The sequence below is a fragment of the Dunckerocampus dactyliophorus genome, chromosome 14 (genome assembly GCF_027744805.1).
Source record: "Dunckerocampus dactyliophorus isolate RoL2022-P2 chromosome 14, RoL_Ddac_1.1, whole genome shotgun sequence".
Classification (NCBI taxonomy): domain Eukaryota; kingdom Metazoa; phylum Chordata; class Actinopteri; order Syngnathiformes; family Syngnathidae; genus Dunckerocampus; species Dunckerocampus dactyliophorus.
Window position 1 is genome coordinate 22,293,659 of NC_072832.1, and position 21,342 is coordinate 22,315,000.

At 39.8% G+C, this 21,342-nt stretch overlaps 1 protein-coding gene and 1 long non-coding RNA gene across 3 annotated transcripts in view; both read left to right on the top strand.

Moving 5' to 3' along the window:
- Nucleotides 1-2,813: 2,813 nt before the first annotated feature.
- LOC129194163 (uncharacterized) lies at nucleotides 2,814-3,707 on the top strand. Its single transcript, XR_008573699.1, has 3 exons — nucleotides 2,814-2,907; nucleotides 3,072-3,196; nucleotides 3,398-3,707. It is a non-coding gene; the product is annotated as an uncharacterized LOC129194163 (long non-coding RNA).
- A 3,108-nt stretch (nucleotides 3,708-6,815) lies between these two features.
- The window catches only part of LOC129194325 (gap junction alpha-5 protein-like), a 29,568-nt gene continuing 15,041 nt past the window's right edge, over nucleotides 6,816-21,342 (top strand). Inside the window, exons 1-2 of one of the 2 annotated variants that reach the window (XM_054799466.1) lie at nucleotides 6,816-7,025; nucleotides 20,828-21,015. The gene's annotated coding sequence lies outside the window, so the exon portion shown is untranslated. Of the gene's footprint in view, nucleotides 7,026-20,585; nucleotides 21,016-21,342 lie in introns of those variants that run through there. The other variant, XM_054799465.1, reaches the window with a different exon arrangement.

The window sequence follows — 21,342 nt, forward strand, 5'->3', positions numbered from 1 at the left end:
ATAAATTGCTTAACCAGACGTCATTTGGATGTTCTTTTTTGGACTAAAGCTGGTCGGTCAGTCATTGCCTTAATTAGCCTAAAAATAGACGTTGAAAATTGGGCTGCGTTTAGTCCATCTGAGTTGGTCCAAATTTAGCCCAACAATAGATGGTGAAAATTGGGTTGAGTTTAGCACATCTGAGTTGGTCAAAATTTAGCCCAAAAATAGATGTTGAAAATTGGTCTGCGTTTAGTCCGTCTGATTTGGTCCAAATTTAGCCCAAAAATAGACGGTGAAAATTGGGTTGAGTTTAGCACGTCTGAGTTGGTCAAAATTTAGCCCAAAAATAGACGTTGAAAATTGGTCTGCGTTTAGTCCGTCTGATTTGGTCCAAATTTAGCCCAAAAATAGACGGTGAAAATTGGGTTGAGTTTAGCACGTCTGAGTTGGTCAAAATTTAGCCCAAAAATAGACGTTGAAAAATGGCCTGCGTTTCGTCCGTCTGGTTTGGTCCAAATTTAGCCCTAACATAGACGTTGAAAAATGGGTTGAGTTTAGCACGTCTGAGTTGGTCTAAATTTAGCCCAAAAATAGAAATTGGAATTTGGGCTGTGTTGAGTCCGTACGCTCTGGACCAAACTAATATTTTTCGGACCGCATATAACCCATTTTGGTTTTGGTGCACCACAATACTTCTTCCTGCTTAACTGTGACCTACCTTCCTCCATCATGAACACTTCCTCTACCATTATAGTAACAAAATCAATAAGACCACTTATCTAATGGTTCCAATGTAGCAATGTATGTAATGGGGGATGTTGCACTTTTTTGGTTCTTAAATAAAATGACTTCGGAACGCGGCAGGTAATGACATCAGATTAGTACCATTCTCCCACAGCCCCCAATCCACAGTGAACCAGATAATGGTGTATCCATGATTAATGATACACTTTTGCTTAATATCTGCAAATGATCTACCCATCCATCTTCTATGCCGCTTATCCTCACTAGGGTCGCGGCTATGCTGGAGCCGATCCCAGCTGACTTCGGGCGAGAGGCAGGGTACACCCTGGACTCGTCACCAGCCAATCGCAGGGCACATATAGACAAACAACCATTCACTCTCACATGCAAACGATTTATATATTTACTTATTGAAACTCTTGTCCCCAAACCTATTTTTTGAGGCAGGTGGACTGTTCGGGATGTCTTAGAGGACGTTTTGCCTTTCATCCGAGCAGGCTTCATGGGTTCATGCTCAAAGACTAGTTGGGACACACACCAGTCAGACTAGATAGGACAACTCTCGTCCAGTTCATGCTCAAAGACTAGGTGGGACACGTCAGTTACGATCAATTGAATGCACTGAGAATACAATGACCTGGATGACAGCCACAAAAATCGTAGAAAAATCATTGAATTGGAAAAAGTGTATTTCCGTGCCTGGAAAGTTCTGGAAATGTATTTAAAACATGTCTTTTTCTCAGTTACAGCATTTTCGTGTCTTCCTGTTCCACACATCTTGGTGTTACAGGGTTGTCAAGGTCAAGGGAGCGTTCCAACTCCCCCCGATCACCAATCAAGTCATGGAAGTGATGGAGGATATTCCACTTCTTGTTCTCAATCATCAGTGGGCTCAACTCCCAGACGCTCATCTTCCAGATATGGTAAGATAATCAACTTAGACATTGTTGGCAACCTATTTTTTGGGAAGGGTGTAAAAACAAAGTGCACTAATACAGAAATCCTACACATACGAAAACCCTGGAAAAGTCATAGAATTAGAAAATTATCCTTTCCAGGCCTTGGAAAAGTGAGGGAAATTGATTTCACATCGCTTTTCCTCAGTTCACGTAATCATTCAAGCAATTTCCTGTCTTCCTGTCCCACGCATGCCATGTTGGTGTTCCAGGGCAGTCCCGCTCTAGAAGGGAGCATCCCAACTCTTCCAATCACCGATCAAGCCCTCAAAGTGCTACACCTTCCACTCTAGGACACTCAACATCCAGAGATGGTAAAATTGAACAGTTCTAATCTCATCACAACGAGGGATGATCCTGGCGGTTAATTTCCCTGTCAACTAAATTAACATTTTAATGAAGAGTAGTCAACTAGGAGGCCTGGTGCACATAATCACTCTGCATAATATACAGTAAAATTATATATGACTTGAATTCAAAGCTCGAATAAAAGTCAGGCCATCTGAATTGGTGTGAAATAAGCTTCATACACTGCATTTGATATTTGATTACAGAATCCACCATGGGTAATGTCGTCATTAAACTCATGTTTACTTGGCCTAGACGGCTGCCAAATTCATCCACAGAGGATGCTGAAAGTGAACATGACAGTGGACATGGTAAGATGTGTTATGTAGTAATTTGCCAGCTCACAATGCTCCTAATTCAAATATCTCCACCTCTGCTTGACAACCACACCTTCATAAATGCCCACCATTCATTTTTGCCGTTCGCGTGAGGTAGCCTGACCAGAGGGCACAAGTGTTTCTGTAGCTGCAGTTGATGTTTGGAGAGAGTTAACTGCAATTTTTAAAAAAGGCATGGACTTGAGAAGGGAGTGCTGATTAAGTTTTAGCACCACCAGAAATCAGTTTTAAAAAAACAAACAAAAAAACATTGGGTAGCTGAGAGGGATGGAGAGAGAGAGAGAACATGAATATGGACATGACAACTTGATGTAAACACTTTTTATGAACATCAAACATAATCCTCCAAACCTCACCTGTCATCGTCCCTCCCCAGCTCTTAAATAGCACAAGAAGTTAACTGATTACCGGTAAGTGTAGACACCTCCTGTGCTAATTTTTCAGGCTGATGACAAACTCCCTGATGTCTTCATTCAATATGAAGGGCCACGGTTCCAAAAGGGCATTCCAACCGACAGAACTTTACGCTATTGTGACAGGTACATATGGAGTTTCACAACTTTAGTTTTTTTTTTTTTTTAATGGATTTTTCTGTCTAGAAATTTGAAATGCGACAACGTACACATTTTTTTTGTTGTTCATTTGATAATTTTGTGTAATTAGGAATAAAGAAATGTTGATATGATTTTCTTTGTAATTGCAGCTGCTGTCAAAAGGTGGGACAGCAAAGCCACGTACAGACCATGAAATTTCACGTACTATGGCAGACCATTTCAAACATGCTCCTGGGTGGTCTGGTGGTGGAGACTATCTTAAAAAATAAAACAGGTGTGTCCACAACTTGTATTGGACATTTGTTGGGTGACAAACACAACTCCAAATGAATGATAACGTTGCACTGGCTGTTTAAATAAATTACTGCTTGCAAATGCTACAGTATTTTAGAAAAAAATATGATTTTAAATACACAATACGTGCAGTTCATGTCAAAAATGTATTTATTAACTATAACCTTCCTCATGTTCACAGGGCAGCATTGACGAGGAAACATCAGGGAGGAACTTCGATTGAGTTCATCGGTCCACACTCGTTTAGGCCCTGATCAGTTGTGATATAAGATGGAAACATTTCACTTAATGTACAGTATTATCTACAGTCATGACTGTATTGAAGTCCATTTTTTTGTTTTACATCCTTTATATCATGTGGGTCACCTTTAGTTGTTACTATCCTCTGTTGTACTTTTTTCCATTTTGGTTTTGGAATAATCATCTTTCCAAACCACACGTCGTCTACCGCATCTTGGGATCCAACCCGCAGCACGCTCCGTTCCTTAACACCTGGTGTATCTTACTTTTATTATTATTATTATCTTTTTTTTCATTTTTATTTATATTTATTTATCACTTTTCTGTTTTATTTCTTTAATCTCGATGTCTGTATGATTTATTTTGTGTTTTTGTTATCCAACTGTTATTTTTTAATGCCCATGGTTTGATGCACTGTTAGTGTAATTTGTAAGGCATTAATAAAGTTGATTAAAAAATAAATAAAAAATAAAAATAAAAAATAGAAATAAAGAACAAATAAAAAACAAAGACACTGAGCAGGCTGTCGTCAGGAGAGCAGATAACCTAACAACAGTTGTAAATTAAACAAAATGTGTTTCTTTGACAAGCTAAACATTTATGTGAGCGTTTTTGTGTATCAAGGTGAGGAGATGCCTCGAGGTCGTGTAAATGCGGCCATTCAACGAGGCTACTGACTATTAATTTGCACTTTTGGTAGGCGAAGAAAGGTATGTGCATTCGATATTGGAGAGTTATTGTTAAAGGGCGACTGGGGTGAATGTGGTTTTAATAAAATGTGATGTGTGTGTATATATATATATATATATATATATATATATATATATATATATATATATATATATATATATATATACACACATACAGTCAAACCTGTCTTAGGGGCCACCTTAATAGAACGGCCACCTGCCTATAGCAGCCACTGAAAAATCCCCCGCAGCAAATTTACATGTTATAGACCCTGTGTATAGCAGTCACCTGTCCAACGCGGCCAGCGGCCACCCATTTTGTCTCCCTTGGTCAATATCTGACTGCATATATGCATTTTATCAGTTATCATTAAGCCTCTAGCTTCCTTTTAGTAAGTAAAAACCTTGGCTATGATTGCACTACATTGTCATGTAGACCTACAAAGTACACTTGGAAGAGCAAGAGGTGAATAAATGTATTGCGACTGATGTGAAACTGATGAGGGGTAGGATTAAATAAGCTTTGCTTCTTCCGACTCCTTTTTGGACATGCAAAATTGTGAATTGTACTATGTGATGTGCTACTGTTTGACTCATATGCATGTTCAGGATGAATTAAAAACATGAACCATGGTAATAACAAGCCTAGTAGTGCTGTACAACTTTTATCCGCAGTCCGCAGTGCCCTCTACTGGTCAACATTATTATTATTATTTTTTCCCTTTTTTTTCCCTGGACGCCAACCTGTCTATAGAGGCCACCTGTCTATAGCGGCCACTTTTGTAGACTCCCTCTAGTGGCCGCTATAGACAAGTTTGACTGTAATATACTGTATATATATATATATATATATATATATATATATATATATATATATATAACTTGGAATTCACTGCTGTTTTCAATAGAGAAGATCAAATTTAATGTAAAACACACAGACTTAACTCATATACTGACTACATGTACTTTTATGTTTTTAATCAAGAAGGCTTGAGTGAGGGCATTCAGGCTGTGCAAAAATACAAGTACAGTATACAGGCCCGTAACTAGGAGGGGTTCGGGGGGTTCGAACAAACCCCCCCGCGGGCGACCAAAGGCCCGCTTGGTTAAAAAAAAAAAAAAAAGCTGCTATCAAGGTGTGCAATTGTAACGGAGTGTAGATGTGCTGTGAAAAAAATTATGGCAGAAGTGTTGCAACAGCGCCTGTTGCTAGTGAATAGTGGCATGTGCAAATTGCTGCAGGAAGTGCTCAGAATGAGACATGGTGAGTCACGTTTTTGCACTGTCCGGGATATTTGGTGATTTAATGTTTACTGTGCGTTTATATTTTGTCATGTACAATGTCATGTGCATTTGATAGTGTTCACTAATTGGAAAGAGCCAGTCTGCACTTTTGAGTGAAGTTTTAAAAACTTTAATGCAGTTTCTTTGTTGAACTAACTTGGAATCATATATTTGCAATGTAGATTATCCCGTGACCAAAGTCGACGCTCACCTGTCAGTCCTCTGTAAAACTGTTGTTACAGGTAATATTCTATGTCATTGTGACAATGTTGTTCTCAATATGCTGTTTCTACTTGTTGCTACTTTGCTAATGCTAATTGCTGGGCCTCATTTAGTATTGCAAGCTGTGCAGCAGCAGCCATGTTGGCCACGAGATGTGTTCAGGGACATCATGCAAAAGAAGTTTGAATGTGTTAACTTGTCCTGTATTGTAAATTGGATTACAAAATACAGTCAAACTTGTTTATAACGGACACGAGAGGGAGTCTGCAAAAGTGGCCGCTATAGACAGGTGGCCTCTATAGACAGGTTGGCGTCCAGTTTGAATGTTGACCAGTAGAGGAAAAAAAAAGGGGGGGGGGGGGGGGGGAATTAAAAAAATAATAATAATGTTGACCAGTAGAGGGCACTGCGGACTGCGGATAAAAGTTGTACAGCACTACTACAGTAGGCTTATTATCATGATTCATGGTTCATGGTTTTAATCCTGAACATGCATATGAGTCAAACAGTAGCACATCACATAGTACAATTCACAATTTTGCATGTCCAAAAAGGAGTAGGAAGAAGCAAAGCTTATTTAATCCTACCCCTCATCAGTTTCACATCAGTTGCAATACATTTATTCACCTCTTGTTCTTCCAAGTGTACTTTGTAGGTCTACATGACAATGTAGTGCAATCATAGCCAAGGTTTTTACTTACTAAAAGGAAGCTAGAGGCTTAATAATAACTGATAGAATATATCCACGACCCACAGAACAAAGCTGTGCCAGTAATGTCTTACGCTTGTTTTAATATTTTACTTTTTATACAGCAGTGTCATTACAGCTTTAGTTCATCAGGAAGTGACGGGGATTGACGGTGGGCGTCCCGAGCAGGAGAGCTATGCTCAGTGCTAGCTGTGAGTTTCGAGAGAGTTGGGAAGTGTGTTTATGTTGGCGTGGATGTAAAGTCCTGCAGTGTTCTCCGCTGTTAATAAAGCCATTAAAGTGCATTGGCAACGTGAGTCTCTCCTTCCCCACAACAAGTGGCATTACAGTATTGACACACCAGGAAATAAACGGTGTCACTTGTTACAGGCATTGCCTGGACAGCTATGTAGTGGGGCTTGTTTAACCTTTGCCTTGTGGGCAAGCAGGAAGGAGAGACGATGCTGAGAGATGTGTGTGTGTTCTGAACTGCTGTCTGGTGGCGGCGTTCAATAAATAAAGTTGGCAGAAGCAACAGGAGAAGTTTCCTTCTTTGCTTCGGAGCTGAATAACACTGATAAGTTAACAGACTAGTAGCGAACGGAAAAGAAGACTGATTTTTTTGTGTCCAACACAGAAGATGTTTACTTTGATGGATTTGTGGATGAGGATTGATCAAAAATAACGTGAGTACATTCTAAAATACTTCAATTAAGTACCACCGAACTCAGTTTTGCTCCCACTGCCGCATGCATGCTAGCGTATTATTCTGCCCTCACAACACGAACTAAGCTCTGTGCAGCTAGACAGATAGATAACAGCATACAGGAAGGAAGGGAAGCTCCAGAAGTTTGGTTGAGGACTGATGCTCCTTTTAGATCATTTTTTGTCCTCAGTTTTATTTCTTTACACTTTTTCCTCCCTTTATAGACTGTAAGACTGCAAATATAAACACAAACTAAATATTACAAAGTGTGACATCCTTTGTGCGATGTAAACAAATATGAAAAGTTAAGTGCTTTGATTATATCACACATTAGCACAATAAACTACACCTGTTCCTCTCATATACAAATAAACAACATTCACAGTACAATTGCTATACATCAAACGTGACATAACAGACATAATTGCAATTAAAACGTACCTCTGTAGACCTCTGCTGGACAAACCAAACATCACACATCGCCAACACATTTCACCGCGAGAACAAGCTAATGAGAACACCACAAGACATCACTGTATATGCAAATACTATGCAGAACGATATACAATCTTACTATATTTTACTCACAGACAAAAGATCTGACCACGTTTTCGTGACAAAGCTCTCACGTGTGACTGACTGCCTTACAACTGTTCGTCTGATACGTCCGTCACTCAAAAAAGGTCAGACAGAAACAATGACTGAACTACGCAGGGCGGAACACGTATGTTTTTTTTTTTTTTTTTTTAAATTGTAGCGTCGCTGGGAGCACGTCCTGTTCCCAGCCTACTTTGCGGTAATGTTTTGGTGCAAATGCTCTTAAAGTTACATGTTTGACCAGGAAATAGCAAGCTCAAAAGACGACGGCTTTTTTATGTGGAACAACTGACAGTTCTTGTGAATGATTGTGACTGAGCTAGGACTCAGTAATTAAAGTCTACACGCGACGGCTTCATTGACTGAAAAAACGAAACTTTTTCGTGCATGAAGCTTCTACTTGAGTCGGTAATTTGGCCGCTATATGCGGGAGACAAAAGGGACCAAGGGAGACAAAATGGGTGGCCGCTGGCCGCGTTGGGCAGGTGACTGCTATACACAGGGTCTATAACATGTAAATTTGCTGCGGGGGATTTTTCAGTGGCTGCTATAGGCAGGTGGCCGTTCTATAAAGGTGGCCGCTAGGACAGGTTTGACTGTATTTCATTGTATGAATATTAGTGCACCTGTGAGACAAATTATAAAATGTGTAGATAATTTTAAGGGGAATTAGAAAGGGTTAGTCAACCAATATACTATACCATCACAACCAATCGGAACACTTTTTGTTTTGTAAAATGGAATCCAAATTGCTGTAGAAAGTGCTCAGAACTGTTAGGAATGAGACATGATTATCCCGTGACCAAAGTCTACGCTCAACTGTCCTGCATTAGTCACCTGCATTCCCCCACATCAAGTTGTGGACCGTCACACAATCCCGTTCACTTCCCCAACATCAGGGTCCTCCTTCAGTTGGCCTGTACCATCCCAGTAACATCGTGTGAATGTGAGCCAAGTGCCAGTACCTTGAAGCGTCTGAACACCTACACGAGGGCCAGTATGACGCAACAGTGGCTGACCTCGCTGGCACTTCTCCACATTCACTGCAAAAAGGTTATCAACCTGGAGGAAGTGGTGGACATATTTTCCACGACACATCCAAGAAAGATGATGCTGAATTAGTAATAGGTAAGGCTGAAACACACTGTAGTGATTCATATTGTGTAGGCCTGTGTAAATAGCATCCATCACTGAAGCCATGGCATGCTCAGTCAGCCAGTAAACGGATTAATTTATCTAAATAGGGCAAGTTTGATGTCATTTTGCCCTTAAGATTGTAATTTGGAGGAAGTAACATTGTTATGTCTGTCCAAAATATGCATCAGAAAACTGTTTTTTCAGGCTCCAAATGCAAAATTCTCCCTGCTCTGGGAGGGGGCATACCCCACTCCCACAACCTCCCCCCGCTCGGTCGCTTCACTCCATCGCAAAAGATTTTTGCACCCCCCCCAAAATATCTGGTTATGGGCAGGAGTATATGATATGTATTGTAAGCATAACCTCCTGCAGAGGTAAGAAAACAATACACCCATGGACTTTTTTAAAATTTATTCATAGACAAGTTTTTGTGAATCCACCCTTACATTTTTTAACAAGTAAAAAATCAGCTGCCCAATGCTTAGCATCGAGCATTAAATGTTTTTTTTTTTATATTTAAAACCCAAGTTGGAATATTACAGCTGCAGGGTTGGAAATGGGGGCCTAAAAGCAGGCCAAATTTGGCAGTAGCAAGTCATCAAAATAATTACCTGCTAAATCTTAAATTTTGAAAAAGAATAGGAGGCAGGGAATTTACTTTGAATATTTTTTGAGTGAAATGCTAATGCAAACAAAGTTTCTGTTGGGCTACATAGACTTTGTTAGAATAGTAATGTTTTTGGGCCCACCATAAATGTAAAAATTTAATATCTATTTTGTATACAGAGAAAAATAAAAGCGGTGGTAATACTTACAACCAAACCTGAGGATTCTTGCAGCATATTTATGTTGATTCTTGCCCTTGTTTAATGGTGAAGGGATCTGCACCTCAGCTTCCCAGTCGTCTCCATTCATATCCTCGCGATTGCAGGATCTCATCCGTAATATATGTCTGATCTCAATTATTTCGACCTCATTCGCATACTTCATTCGGGTCATCGTATTAGGCTGACAAACGTCACAACAGATGTCTAACGCTTGAGATTCTAATAAACATTTTGAGCAGGGCCAAACCACCTAAAAAGTGCTTAAACACCTGCTCAGGCCGAATGAGTTACTTTTTGTCATTTTGCCTGTAACTGTCCAACAATACATCCTACCAGCACCAAACCATATTCACCATGCAGGGGGTAAGAAGCTACACCACATACATGAGAGTTCCCACCCAGCAAAAATTGGTTGAAAAGACATCATGTCCAGGCGTTGAAACAACGTTTACATTTGGTTGAAAAGTGAAAGGTGAAAAGCGGTCAGTTTCAGGTCGTTGAAAAGACGTCTCAATGAAGACGTCCCTTTGCGGTCCAAATTTGGTTGAAAAGTGAATGGTGAAAAGCAGTCATTTTCATGTCGTTGGAAAAGACGTCTCCATAAAGACACCCTGAATTAATTATTATAAATAACCACAAATTCAGGACTGAATTTTTACCCTTAAAAAATAGACAATTTAACAAAAAAGTATCAATAAAGCATTTACTGTTCTCACATGAACAACCTAACTTTTTACATACACACTAAACATACCAAATTTGCCACAAAACAACCCAAAAACCAACAAAATAATCTTATATCCAGAAGGCACACGGGAAAAGCAGTAAGGAACAAAAGGAGCTACCAAAAGAGTAGAGCAGAAAAACACTGCTGAATAGTCAAGCAGGAATAATAGCGAGTAGCTTACGTTGCTGGAGTAAGCCGGGCAGGGAACAAACAATAGCAAGAAGTATGCAACAAGTGTAGCAGACAGTGGGGAACTGCTGAAACAACTAGAGCCTGAGTCGAGAAGAGAATGGCAACGATTTGGCAGCAGCGGAAGGAGTGCTTGCTTCTTAAGTACTGCTGCTGATGATTGTCTCCAGGTGTTGCCAATCTGCTCCTCGTGATGGTGTGAAGGGTGTACTGCAACGAGGAGGACAGGAGAGGGCAGTATCGCAGCACAGAGCACACCACACCAGGGACATGAGCAATGAAAATTAAATTGAATGAAGGATATTGAAGTGGGAGCACAGATTTATAGTCTTGATCGCTTTCTTGTTATTAGCACAGGATATTGATTTGAAGTACAGCTTCAGTTCTTTCACGAAAACATTAAAAAGGGGTTTCACTTTGGAAAATTTCCATTTGTGGATGTAGAATTTTGCAAGAATTAAGATGAGATTAATTAAAAAATATTCTTTGTCAGGTGGAGCATCATTCTTTACAAAGCCAAAAAGGACATTTTGCTGGAGGAGCTCAAAATCACAGCAGATATGATCTAAAATAAATCTACAAACATCTTGCCACAGTTTACGGGTATATTCACATTTCCAAAACAGATGAACAACAATCTCAGTATGAGAGTCACAAAAAGCACATTTCAGATCTAAATCATCATACTAAATTTGCTAAAGAAGGATTTAACTGGATAACCTGCTCGGTTTCTGTTGCCAAGTGGCAAAACTGGCGTGTGACGTCACTATTTACGCCTGTTTTGTCTTCAACTTTATGGGGTGCACGGAAAGGTGGAAGTGAGCGAGCATACAGCACTCAATAGAGATGGTAGCAGTGGCGGCTCTGGCTTGAATGACGCCCTGAGCGGACTGAAGCTGTGGCGCCCCCGTCACGCCTCCCACACACACACACGAAAATTCTCACAACTAGTTTTTCTTTTTTACACAGACAAGTTTTAAAATTTATTTTTAAAACCACAATTAAAATTAAATTATTAATTTAATTTTTAAATTAAATTAATAATTAGTTACTAATAAGTTAAACCCTGCCACAAAAGGCTACAACATTTATTAATAAATAAAAACAACACAAATAGAATGGACAATTATTTTTTGCAGTGCACAAATCCTCCAAGTACAACCCCTCCCAGCCCCCCTTTTCCCCGCCTCAACACACTTCAACTTTTTCCAACTCCAGGAAGGTGCTTATTTCACAAACTCAAGCTCCCCTTAAACTGCATTTGACTTAAATCCACATTTACACAATTAAAACTCTCACTCAAGAAAACAAATGAACAGCAGTTAGCCTATAGCAGGAGTGCTCACACTTTTTTTAGCCTGCGAGCTACTTTTAAAATGACCAAGTCCCAAAGATCTACCTACTTCTATAAATATAGCAAGTTTTTAAAAAATATGAGTACGTACTTATGTACGTTATACATGTATATCAGGAGTGCACGCACTTTCTCAGCATGCAAGTACAAGTCAAAATGATCTACCTCTTTCTATAAAACATATAACATATACAAAATGTAACCAGTAAACTCTGAAATTCTAATGTAAATATCAATGATTAGTATTTCACATTCAGATTTTCAAATTTTACAGGTAATCAAAGTAGTTGCTATCATAATTTACTTCAATATGAAAATAAAGATAATTACACATAAACAACCTGAGTACTGATAATGTGTCAGTCAAATTAGCTATGTAACGTTCATTAGGGCACACAGTTCATGTATTACACCCAGTTAGCATTTGCTATCAAACATTACCCATATACAAGAATTTTAAATGATTATGCAACGTGAATATTGCAATGCTGGGCTCAGTGGGGAGCAGAATCACCTGTATTTGCACTCATTGTCTGAACATTATAGAACTAAGGATTTGTTTGCAGCGTTTTGCTTTTGTCCCAGAACAGTATAACAAAAAAAACCTCTCAGTCATGTTAAACAGTCTTTCACTTTGACACTGCTAGCACAATTACCTACTGATGACACAGCATCAGGAGGAACTGGGGGTTCAGTATAATGCCCGAGGCCACTTCAACATGATCACGGGAGCACGGACGAGCGAACCTGCAACCATCAGGTTGGGAGACGACCACTCCACCACCTGAGCCATGCCACCATCTTGTTATGAACAGTCATTTATTGCAACAACAATAACTCTGACAGATTTATTTATAGTGATCGTCCCAGAAACAGCATCCAGTGTCCATTTGGACAGAGAAGAATGAATACATCAAAGATATCACAAATATGGCAAACAGCAGAAATAGATTCTTACCAGAATGAGAGAGGATTCCATTTTGTACCTGGAACGTTCTCATGTTCAGGATCTCCTTTGGAATTTTGAGAGCTTGGCAGTGATGCTTGTAGAGGAGCCTGTGTTGTCCATAGCAAGGTTGATGGTGTGCCAGAAGATGTACATGTACCAACGCCAAGATTTCAGGGCGAACTTGTATTTCGCTGTAAACGCATCCAACACATCCACGCCTCCCATGTATTTGTTGTAGGCACCCACAATGTAAGGCCTTTCAACATCAATGTAGGTGTTGGTGGCTTTGTTCCAGGGTTGAATCTCCTGCACAGGTCCTGGTCAAGCGAAGGATTAAAGTGTGACTGCCCTGTTGTCATACGATTTGACATCAAAGACAAACAGATATCACAAACATAAACAACAGAGTCAAGCATCATGCCACAGATTCCAGCTTTCACCCACAGGTGTGGCTTGCCTTGAATATACTGCTTGATGGTAAGGTATGAGGGGATGCTAATGAGGGGGTGCAATAAGGAATAAATAAAAGGAATTGTAATATGAAGTTTTTACACATTGAACTGAAGTAACCTATTCACACATTTAAATTGGTCACAATTGTGAATAACACAGTAATTGTAAACTCTGATTATCCTACTAATAGGTATGCAAGTAGCCTCCAACTTGCAACACCATACATTCCTGGACACCAACACCTGGTGCAGAACAGTGAATAAAATTTCCTCCCCCAAGCATCTCCCACAAATGCTTTACTGAGTGTTGAAGGTGGTTACAAATCATAAGTAAATGAAAATGGTTAAGTTTGTTGAACAAACAAAGGGTAGGAACAAAGGTAAAAGTACAAAGAAGGAGAAAAATGTCCAAATCATTTTTGCTGTTTTTTAAATGTTATTTTGTTTCTACAGTGATGCAATGACAAATGAGTTACGGGCCATAGATGGCCTGAGCCGCACTTTGGGCACCCCTACACCTCTACTTTTGTGGCTCTTGGTACGGGTTGGGACTGTGGTGTAGGCTTCATGAGCAAACCACAGTATTTGACTTGTTGGCGCTGTGTAGTGGATGAGCGATGCAGATTGAGGAGAGAGGGGCTGGTCAATACCCTGCAACAGTCAGCCCTTGGCGAGTGGCATTGTTGCTGCTCAAAGATCTTTTTGGAGGTGCACGTCTATGGAGTTATATTTGTGCCTTAACTTGGAGGTAGCAAAGGCAGACTTTGGGCACAATTGATGTGCAATAATTGTTGTTGTGCAATAACTGCACAAGCACATCTGCAGCGCGCTGTCACTCCTTCCTTCTCTCGATCAACCTTTTTGCTAGCGTGGGGGTGCGAGCTGGCGTACAAGGTGAGCTGGTGTACTAGTGTACCTCTGGCCGGGTTTGGGGACTGGGCTCCTTGCTGGGGCTCGTGGGTTGCTGCCTGGACAGCGGCGAGGCGTACGGTCGTGTTCAGTGGACAAAATGCATGCATGTTGGTCGCTCTCCGGGAGGTCAGGGCACTGATGTGAAAATGCATTTTTTTCAAAATGTTCTCGCAATCAACCGGCAAAGTCCAGTCCAGTAAATTGAGGAGATGATGCTGTCTCAAAAATCTGGAGGTTGTGACTTCTTGACCTGAGGGTGAGCTGGTGTACTTACATACAGATGCCCAATAGCATTCTGAGACTGAAAAATAGGACCAATTTTTTGGGGGATAACAAAAAATTTTGTATTTCTGCAAAAGTGCGTCTTACAGGGTGAAATATTTGTAATTGATTGACAGCTGCACTATCGCTCTCTGTCTGGTTAAAGGACTAATCTACAGTTAATTGTAAATTTTAAAAAGAATAGATATAGAAAGTTATCGATATTGGTAGCAGAAGCAGAAGTCATCGGTATCGACATCAGCTTGAAAAAAATTATCTTGCATCACTAAGTATTATTATTTTAAACATATATAATTGTCATGTTTTATTTAATGGCTTTTTTTTTCATTTTTGTAATTTTTTCTCTGTCTTGTCTTGTAGTTTATTGTTTTCTCATAAGTCTTGAAGAATTATTTTTGGGCTGATGAGCTGTAAGATGCTCATCCATAATACTGTATGTTGACTATGTATTGCATTTAAAAGTGCCTTGTTTTGTTTGTATACTCCATGCTTCAATAAAGGCGGAAAATGAATATATTTAATTAGAACAAAAAGGGAAGAACTGGACTTTTGAGTTGACAATAAGTTTTTATGTTAATGGGAAGCAAAAATGTTAAAAAATGATTTTGAAAAACAACAGTATGTTCGTGTTGTTTATTTTTTTGCACGTGTTCTTTATGTGTGTGTTGGTGTCAGAGGAGGTGCTGCTGTCCAGATAAGCTCACCCCAATGATGTGTGCTGCAACACCAATGGATAACCTCCTAAAAATAAAACAGCCATATTTGCATGTGCATGCTGATCTTTTATGGAAAAGTATGCTATCACTCTGGTTAGTGTGATAGCAGAGGTGTCAAACATGCACATGCACACGCACACACATACACACAGATTTCTTCATTCCTTGCTCCACTAGGTACTAACGGGATCCATTAAATATATATTTTTAAATTGTTTAGTTTATTTATTATTTATTTATTATTTCTGATTTCTTTCCTTTATGGTTGAAATGCTCATGTCACCAACACTTCTTGCTATTTTTGCCATAAAAAATAACATTCAGTGGCATATTTCATGTGTTAGACGTGTGCTCAAATGATATGTTTAACACTTTTTTTCCCCTGTCCTGACCAGTCTTTAAAGCAGATAGAATTGGAGATCTAAATGCCATCAAAGTGCTCAACAGATTTAGTCTGCCAGGGAGAAGTGTGATATACAATTCCCCTGTTATACAGAATTTATTTGACTTTGATGCTTGTTATTATGCAAATTTGGAGCAGCCAGACCGGAGCAGGAGGGGACAGAGAAGAAGAGAAAAGAAAAGGGAGGGGGGGGGGGACAAGAGGGGGACAAAAAAAGACAAAGACAAGGACAACAGCAGCAACAACAATTGTGACAACAATAACAGAACAGAAACAAACAGGGCAACATCAGTAAAAGTCCCTGGCAACCACATAGACCCTGACGGAAAGGACAAAATGATATCTACAACCTCAATGATAATACTGCATTGAAACAGTCACACATAATAGCAGTCATGAAATGATGAACTATGATAGTGATCACAATGACAATACTGCATTGAAACAGTCACACATAATAGCAGTCATGAAATGATGAACTATGATAGTGATCACAATGACAATACTGCATTGAAACAGTCACACATAATAGCAGTAATAAAATGATTAACTATGATAATGATCAGAATGACAATAACTGCAATGCACATCATTGTAAAAATTATAGTCATATTGCTGACATCACCGTCGCCGCAATAAAAACAACAACACCCCGGCCAACTCAGTGAGCAATGTGGGGAAGCATGCATGCAATCCGAGTGTGCACACGTACACATGCACGGGCATCCCTGTACGTGTGCAAGTCCTCATATACATAAAGGTTTATATTTTTCACCACTAAAAAAACAATCCAGTCGCAGACTAGGGAAGCACGAGGAAGTGACGTCACTTCACGAACTACAGATGGAACATTGGTTTCATATTGGTTTCATATTGCTGTGGTGCATTTTTTGTTTCTGTTATATACACTCCTAATCCAAATTTTAAGACCAGTTGAAAAAATGTAATAATTTACATTTTGCACTGTTGGATCTGAAGGAGGTTATAAGTAGAGCTTCAAAATAAAAAAAATATTGGAAGTGAGACACAAAAAAATTAGAGTGAGCAAACAAGCATTAAAGTGGTATGTGCTGTTCACCAGCTGATCAAAAGTTTAAGAGTATAGCCTTTAAAAGCCAAAATCTTGGCAAAAATGTGGATTCAATGTCATTTTCTGTCAGCATTTCACACTGTCATGATTTCTTGATGGCAAAGACAAAAACGCTTTCTGTCTTTAATTGTTGAGCTGATAAACAAGGCCTCTCGCAGCGCGCCATTGCTGTAGTGTAGTAAGTAGTAAGACAATCATTTGAAATTTCTTCAAACATCCTGAGGGTTATCGAACAAAAAAGTCAAGTGGTGGAACTTCGACGTTGCTGATCCCACCTGAGATGTTTTCCACACGGCACAGTGGAGGGGGTGCCATCATGATCTGGGCTGCTTTTTCCTTCAATGGAACAATGGAGCTTCAGGTTGTCCAGGGGCGTCAAATGGCAGCTGGCTATGTGAAGATGTTGCAGGGGCCATCCCTCATCACTGAAGGCCCTCGTCTGTGTGGTAATGACTGGCTTTTTCAACAGGACAACACAGCACTTCACAATGCCCGCCTGACAAAGGACTTCCAGAGGAATAAGTTCACTCTTTTGGACCATCCTGTGTGTTCCCCTGATCTAAATCCAATTGAGAACATTTTTTGATGGATGGCAAGGGAAGTTTACAAAAATGGACATCAGTTCCAGACAGTGGATGCCCTCCGTGAAGCCATCTTCACCACCTGGAGCAACATTCCCACTAGCCTCCTAAACACTGGCATCAAGCATGCCCAAACCCATTTTTCAACTGATTAACAAGAATGTTGCAACTACTCATTACTGAGTACCTTTTTCAACATTTTATTTCTATTTTGAGCTATGGTCTTAAACTTTCGATCAACTGACGAACAGCTAGTTTAATGCTAATAAATTGCTTATTATTATTTTTTGTCTCACTCCCATTTCTTCTTTTTGCTTTTCGTGTTACTGTTGTAAAAAAGGCACAGTAAACAGACAGGAGTACCAACGAGGGGTGCTACCCAGTTTATGAGACGGGACGATACACGAGATTGGGTCTGCGAGATCTGACAAGATTTTAACTTTATTTCTAAGAAAAGTACAATGTAAAATATATGACAAATTGCAATCTACTAACATAATTTATACTTTTGTACTACATTACACTCTTCTGCACTCTGTGTGTATGCTATCAGCCCTGCTTTCACCCACTGAGACAAAGAGACTGTATGACTAACAAAAGAGCTTGTTTTGTTTATGCCGTTGTTCTATGGAACAAACACACCAAGGTGCTGAATGCAATGCACAGAGTGAACCAACTGCCTGCCTGTTTGGAGGCGAGGGATGAGGAAAACAGTCACACATGGCAATATATTGAGGCTGACAAAATTAGGGAGTTAATTTTCATTTATTGTGTGATTAATTAATTGATTAATTGACATCTTTGTTCTGAATGAGGCATCTTGTCACATTTTGATCTCACTTGTGACACGAGATGTTGTGACACCTTTAGTACCAACGTGTTCTTTTTGATGGGAAAGAAGATGAAGATTAGTAAGTTTTTTTTGTTTTTCAACACATTTGATTCCAGATCAATTCTCGTTGGGGTGACGAAGTAGCCAGCAGGCACAGGAAACAAATGTTTATTATTGTGAGCTAGGAGGCACACACTGGAGTTGACTGTGTGTGATTACAAAGATGACCACAGTGTATCCCAATTGACATCCCCCTGTGATTTTGATTATTATATCTTTTGTCCACAAGCCAAAAAATTACATTTCCATGCCTAATGCTTTGCAATAATTATTTTTCATTAATTGACGTCATTATTACAACTTTGAATGGAAGAAATTCAAAGTCCAGGCTGTGCTGTTGAGAGTGGAGTGCTAACATTAGCTGCTAACTGAAGAAACCTTTTGAACTAAAGATGAGAAACATCTTCAACAAACAAGAAGAGCCCAGTTGCCTTGATTCAACCATTGCGGATTACCAGGACCAGGATGACTGACAATCTACACAACTTCCACGTCACGTAGAACAAGAATACTACATTTCATACACAACAAACACACAACACAAAAGTTGCAAATGTAGGACAATTTATGCATGTAGGAAAATTGAAACCACCACTTTCACCTTGGAAGTAAATTGTGTGTGTCAAAACGTCTTGTTAGGTTGTGTTTTGTGTTGGTTGTGACTTTGGGACAGCAGCTGAGTCGTTTTTAAAAAGATCAGCTTTAGAGGGCATGTCATGTGTTGGAATCAAGGCTTTTTTGGCCCTTGGCACCTCACTTGAAACTTGTTTGACCTGAATAATTTTTTTTTTTACATTTTAATTTCAACTTTAACAACTCACGGACACACACACGCACACACACACACACACACATCAGAAATAACACAAAAACTCACAACCACACAATCAAGTTTCTGTCAATAGTTAAAAACATAACACTGCTCCTAGCTATGTTCCCCATTTTTCTTTGAAAGTCACATGGCATAACCACCATGTCCAATGTATTAAATCGCACACACACACACACACACACACACACAAATGCAGAAAGCCTGGAGGAAAGCAGCAGGCAGTCAACACTATCACAAGTTCTGTTGGAAAAAAGGAGACATAAAAGTTGATGATGATCATTATCGTTAGGTCAAATTAAATAAAACACCCTCACTGATTGTCCCGCAGTCATCAATTGACCTCAGGGCTGTTATCAAGAACCTTACATTCTCCGTCCAATTCAGGCTAAATGACTTGAAGGAACAGTGAGATGTGTTTTCTGGGGGAAAACAACCTATTTTCATGGAAATAAATATACATTTTTGACTGCCCTGCGATTGGCTGGCAGTAGTAGATTTCTACGTCTACGGCTGGCGACCAGTCCAGGGTCTACCCTGCCTCTCGCCCAAAGTCAGCTGCGACAGGCACCAGCATACCTCGCGAACATCATGAGGATAGGTGGCATATAAAATGGATGGTAGGTATATTTTGGACAAAAATCTGCAAATTGGCGGATCCGTAAATGCTCAATCACGAATGTGCAGTGATTCACTACAAAGATGCTCCGATCAGGGCTTTATGCTGCCGATTCCGATACTGAGTGAAATCGGCCGATACCAATCACATCGATTAATTATACATTTTTCAATTTATTTCTGAGTGCTATCGGCCAGGGGCTCCGTATAATCGGGAAAAGTATATGAAAAAAGGAACCATAAAATCACCTTAATTTGACTTACGTTTTCAAGAAACCATATATCACTTGTGAAATTTACAGAGGATGAGACGCCTTCTTTAAGGAGGCTTGGATGTGAGAGTACATTGGTGGAGCCCTAGAAGGACTTCCAGGTAGCACATAGGTGGGCTCTCATGAGAGAGCAGTCGGCGAACCCGGTGTCTTCCACCGCTGACAAAGGATGGTCATCTCCTACAATGAATTCACTTATTGGTATATCGGATTATTTTCTTAGCATTCTGGCTGTCACGAACATATGGGCGAATGTTGTCCAGCGTTTTAGCTGCGTTAGCTGCGTTTGACTGCTGATCACACTGTGACCCTTGAAAACACTCCATATTACATACATACTCTGTCAAGTGTCTGTTCTTCAAATGCTGTATTAAATTAAAGCTTTTTAACGTGCTACTACTGGGCAGTTGTTGCTTGAATATTTACGTTCTTGACATGAGGACAATGGTGCCACTTGTATGATCGCTGATATCAGTGAACTTTCAGGTGGCAACAAAACTTCATCAGCTTCTCAATTACAAACACACATGCACGCACACACACACACACACACACACCAAAAGCATCACAAGGTTGTGGGAACCAGCGCCCAGATAAGAAAAGGGTGACAAGGAGGGAATGTTGGGCTGCGACCTGGAGCCATTGTGTCTTCATACAATATTGGACTTCCTTTAGATGCCAGACGCCATAAACACACACACACACACACACACACACAGAGTGAATAGTAGGCGGCAAGGCGAGGGGACAACTTCCTATGGAGACATGGCCCTGGGCAAGCAAGGGAAGGAAAGAACCAAAGAGGCAGAGTGACACATACACACACACACACGTGAAGAGAGAGAGGGGCTGGTACAAAAACTCTCACACTGTCTTCTCGTCTCACACACACAAATTGTGTTCTCATCCTAACTACTCACTTTTTCAACATCTTTCACTCCGCGTTTACGTCCAGGAAGTGTTGACTGCTGCTATCCTCCACCTGGCAGACGTGTGGACCTGCTCAAACATCACATGACCCACCTGCTGGAGCTCCACTGACCAGGAGGAGGACGGGCCTTGCTCAAAGGCGCCTTGCCGACTACCATCTCCCTCATCAACATCACCAGCCATCATCATCATCAGCATCATCATCATCATCAGGTAGTCTATGTTTGTCTACAAAACACACACACGCACACAAAAAGAAGTGTTAAGTCCGATTTGGATCAGCACTTTCATAGTCACCTCACACACTTCCAGTACATGCCTGAATGTTCATTATTAACTCATTCATTGACATGAGAGAAAATAATCTTGCATTAAATGTGAAAACAAAACAAAAAAATTCGACATTAATTTTAAATTATAGAATAATAAATACCAATTAATAATAACAATAATAATAATTCATATTATTATTATTAAATGTAACGGTGCATTTCATTCATAATAATTAATAATAATAAAAATTAACTCAAACGTAATTGT